This window comes from Pocillopora verrucosa, chromosome 5, assembly GCF_036669915.1.
Source record: "Pocillopora verrucosa isolate sample1 chromosome 5, ASM3666991v2, whole genome shotgun sequence".
NCBI classification, from domain to species: domain Eukaryota; kingdom Metazoa; phylum Cnidaria; class Anthozoa; order Scleractinia; family Pocilloporidae; genus Pocillopora; species Pocillopora verrucosa.
The window spans coordinates 5521271-5526270 of NC_089316.1; the positions used below are offsets into that span (position 1 = coordinate 5521271).

Here is a 5000-nt window from a genome sequence, read left to right on the forward strand (position 1 = left end):
AACTGACGTGTCTACCCGGCGCGCGCCATCCTTATCGCTAGTCAAGTCATAACTCTGCTGCGCTACTCAAGTCTGGTCGCCCGCTCAGGTTTCCCTGAAGGCACAAGTCGAGCGAGTGCAGCGGCGCGCTACCAAATGGATCTTACAAACCAGGATTGGCGAGATGTCCTGCAGAGACAGACAGACAGACTTATTACCCTCTTACTCCCTCTTACCTACGACAGAGAACTGAAAGACTTGATATTCTTTTATAAGTGCTTATTTAATCATATTCACCTTGATATATGCATTTGCTTCAATTCCTGCCATTTGAATTAACAACTTTTTTAACAACTTTATTTGGTTTATAACATAGTACTAACTACACCTCTAGCTTGTAGCACGAGCAAGTTCTAACTAGTGTCTACGTGCAGGGCTAGTCAATGTCAATGTCTCAGGCAGTCAAAAAGTGTTTGTTTGACGAAAAGCTGGAAGGAGAGCGGACTCGAAAAACTAGAAGAAGGAGCAATAGAACAAGAGTAATTCCAAAGTTTCACAATGCCATTTAAGTAGGAGGCCTGAAAGGGGCTCGTTTCACAGATTGGTGTTTTTAAATTAAAGGAGTTGCTTAGTCTACTACGGCCGTGAGAAATAAAGTTTGTGAAACCACGTACCTGTTCTTTCGAATTTCACAAATTGCCTTTATCACGTGTTTATTTCTTTGATAACACACTTTTACAAAGAGTGAAAGAGAGAATGCCGTCAATGAGGGAATGCAGAACTATCATTGGTATACGAGTAATTAAAAAAACTATTGTGGTCAGTTAAACATGTAACAAGTTGTACTTATTCTGCAGCAATCCAATATGAACGAGTTCGCGTACGATTAGTTACACCTTTTCCAACATAAACATGAAATGCACACCGTGAATCTTTTGTTATAATAACAAGATACAAAAGAACAAAAATAGTCGTACAAAATCTAGGTAATCACTCAGTTTTGACACAAAGCTGTATTTACTTAGTAATTTCTCTGTGGCCTAATACAGTGTGAATAAGAAATCGTGAATCACTAGTCATCTTTTCTCGCGTTTTTCATCCATTAAAGAGAAAGCTCAAAAGTCTGATTGGACATGAGATCTAACGGGTAACTTTTTGAACTTTTTGAAGAACATTCTTTTATCATTAAGAGCGGAATTAAAAGGTAGCAGAAGTGAAGCCTTCAAAACTTTCACTGGACAGGATAGCCCTACCTTATGTGTATTTTACAAATCAATGCCTCTTAGATGCGCTATTTTAGCCGCAATCTGTGCTGTAGACTTCGCAGCTATGTTTAAAGACATTTCCATAACAGCAGGAGACTTAGCCACGAAATCATACAAATCACGCAAATTTTTTGAATTTATGGAAAGTCCTTGACTTAGCATCACGTCCCGGCAAACCATCAAACAAAGCGTTTCAATGTTTCTCCATGGTCCACAATCCACCTCTGCATTTTGACTTATCATGAACTTTGATCCCTTTTTCCTCTTATATGGAGAGACGGTCGCCCTATTTCGCTTCTTTCGTTTTGGGGATTTTCCCGGGTCAGCTCGAGCTTGAACAATGTTTCCACAATTAAAGCATCTGCAGACTTCGGTGCATCCTATGCCACCCGCTACACACGGACACTTCGACTTGCGGAGACTGTCTTGACACGACTTGTGACTTGCATTTGGTTCTCCGTCCCCTTTGCTCTTTTGTCCAACTCCGCACCTACAGCCTCTCTTCAGACTCTTTTTTACCTTCACAACTTCATTGGAATTGCACGTATTTTTGCAATTGTAACATCTACACGAGCGGGTACAAGAGTGGTTCACTTTGTGGCACGGGCATTTACCAGAAACACAGAAAATGTCTGAAACTGACTTATTTTTCTTGTTTTTACCGCAAGTGCATCTTGTTTCCTTCGCTTGTTCGTCACAGTCATTCTCACTTGAAACTTCTGAAACGATGAAACCATGTCAAGAATTAATGCAATGGTTTTCGACAAGGTTTCGACAAGTTAAAGGTCATTAGTATATACTAAAGCAGTGGACAGCGTTGAAGGTGTGCTCTGACTGGCTACTCAAACTCTGAATATCCTTTGCTATTTACCTCCGAGCAACTCGCGAGTTTCACGCTGCCGCACGTACAGGAATAAATTGATTATTAAAATCATCTTTTTGTGCCATATTATCTCACTGATTTAGTGTGTACTAAAAACAGCTATTCGCCTCAGTGTCGTGGCTATTAGTGAATATTTGCCAAGCTGCTTCGCGGCTCGTTAAATGTCTACTATTAGCCACCTACACGTCGGTAAATAGTTATTGCTTATATCTGAAATAACCTTTACAGAATTTACAGAATTCGTTTCAGCACAAATGAAGAAAACATCATTTTCTCCATTAAATGATTTCCGGCTCAGTTTTATTAACGTAAGCATTTACAACTTAGTACTAGTACAAGACTTCAACCTTATAAGGGTGCCAAGACATCGGGAGGATCTCGAAAAATTCTCAGTTCAAACCTCGATATATGAGGAGGTATGTAGCATTATCAGAATTTATAACTGCTAATTTAACCTAAGGTTATTGAACAATTATCGAGTACCTTTTGTGGCATTTTTGTTTAAATTGTCGACAAGAGCAAGAGCAATTGCAGGCAAGAGAATTCAGTCGATGGCTAATCATCAACCTATGTGCATATCGGCAAAAGATTCCGAAGAAGGCTACTAAATATTTAACATACAAAATGTCACATGGATAATTTATTTGAGCTATGTAAGACCTATCACAATGTTTAAGGCCTTTCAATTAATTTGGTGACTTCAATAATTCTTCACGTATTTCTTTTTTTGTGTCACTCAGGGGCCGATGATGAAACTCTTCTGTATCAAAATGAAGCAATACAGGAAACGGTAGAAATTTATGTAAGTAACACAGCGGGTCTCTACATATATTCCTTCATATAATGCAACATGCTTAATCAAGGTAAAAAATTATGTTAATGTGAAATCAAGTCCCAAAAAGAATCCAAAGACTTATATGCTTTATAATTCCCTATGAGGAATCACAGTTCCCATATACGAATTGAGAAACAATGCAATTGTAGATGCTTCTTGCGCATTTCGTGCAGAAAGAGGGCAACTAAAGACGATGACCATTATGTTCTTTGCAGGATTCTGAAGTTAAAATTTTAGAAGCGGCATCTTCATCTGCGGCATCGTCATCTGCAGGTAATAATTATTTTAAAATGATTTTAAAATGATTTGCTTGAATGTGCAGTACGTTCATTAAATTACAATAATAACTGCCTATTTGAAATGCGCAATATTAGTGTTTTCATTTTTATCCACTGTACTATTATGAGCCAAAAAAGTGACGCCGTATTGATCAATAATTATTTTTGTTTCAAATTCTCTTTTGGAAGGGTACGTTACCTTATTTATATCTTAAACTTTGGGAAAAGAGAGCAGTAGCTTTCTTTGCGGTTTGAGGATATGAGAAAATTTTTTTCTAAAAATAATATAATGTAAAAATAATAATAATAAATAAAGGTAGAGGGTATGAGCAGCAAAATTAAAAACTGATTTTTTTTCTTATGTGTCTTTCAGCAGAAGCTGAATATATGAGGCCTAAAGGAAAACGTCGAAAAAGTAAGGCTCTTTTATCTTTCCCGTCGGTTGTGTAAGCTAAGCCTACACCATGATTTGAGGTGATGTGGAAGTATTTTTTCCTCAGCTCCAATGAGCTGTCTTTTGATACATCCGAGAAAGCTAAATAATGAGATACAAGATCTTTATCATGAGTGTGATCTTACCCTTTTCCTCGACCTCCGCATTACTAATCTCTTGAAGTATCACTGAAGTGTCCCTTAATCTGCTATCAAATATAAACAGTTGAGAAACCTAAATATAGATAAGCTCCAATGACATTCCGGTCGTGTTGTTGTGAATCTAGATGGTTGAACTTCGTTTTAATGAAGGGGACACTTTTAATTTATCAAATTGAGCCTCTGGTCTCGACCAACAGTACATATTATGGTACACTGAATTGCATGTGTCCGTGTTAAGGTTTTTTTTTTCTAATTCAGATCTGAATTGAAAAAGAGAGGAAATCCGAAGTGAAGTTGCCATTAACGGGATTGCTATTTATCATTTGCAGGAGAAATGGATTCATTGAAAGATTCCCTTACTCCACGGGAAGTAATACCAAAGAGACGACCTAGAAAAGAGGTCACTTACAAGGTAAAGACCTTTAGCAGTTAAAACATTCATGTAAATATGGGAATGGTAGTTAATCATGGCTAAGAGGGTGCTGGTGTTTATTAAAAAAAAAAAAGGTAGAGAGAAAACTTTGCACGTTTATGAAAAATTACCCTAATTCCCGATTTATGTGCTGTACACCCCAGTTTTATCTGAAGATTGCTCAGTCTTGGTTCACTCGTGGGTGGTGCGTAACGCTGGGAAGTTCTTTTTTTTGTTATGGTATATGGTGTTAAGATAAATAGCGTAACTATAAACCGATTGGAAAACCTTAAATGTGTTTCTGGTAACATAACTTGGGATGAAATATGATTTAAAATCAGAGAAGTATCAAAGGAAATCCCTGACATCCTACTCAAATTTGAATGCCGGCCCCCTCCTAGCCATGATTAACGAATAGTGACAACCCAAATGATGTGTGGAAGTGTGAGTTCTTTAACTGACATGAAACCCTTTCCAATCGGGGATCTTACTATTAATAAGTCCTTTCGAGATTTTATAGAGACAACTCTCTAATAAATAAAAGTAATGAGCTCTGATCTTACACGAGCCTTACCAATCTCCCTGCTAAAGGTTCTTTGAAAAACAATTTTCAAGCTTTGGTACGTCGTAAAAAAAGAGCACTCCATGAATGGATCAATGAATGCATGAATTCTAAGTATTTTAGCATGTTAATGAAATTATTCTAACCGATAATGCCCATGTGTTTCTAATAGCTGCCCTGTCATTCTTTTCA

General features: G+C 37.4%; 2 long non-coding RNA genes across 2 annotated transcripts in view; both read left to right on the forward strand.

The window, feature by feature from the left end:
- The first annotated feature begins 2426 nt into the window (after nt 1–2426).
- On the forward strand, nt 2427–3235 carry LOC131800096 (uncharacterized). Its single transcript, XR_009341437.2, has 3 exons — nt 2427–2543; nt 2868–2929; nt 3178–3235. It is a non-coding gene; the product is annotated as an uncharacterized lncRNA (long non-coding RNA).
- A 379-nt stretch (nt 3236–3614) lies between these two features.
- Nucleotides 3615–5000, forward strand: part of LOC136280944 (uncharacterized) — a 1453-nt gene continuing 67 nt past the window's right edge. Inside the window, exons 1-2 of the long non-coding RNA XR_010717491.1 lie at nt 3615–3655; nt 4164–4246. This is a non-coding gene — a long non-coding RNA (uncharacterized lncRNA). The remainder of the gene's footprint in view (nt 3656–4163; nt 4247–5000) is intronic.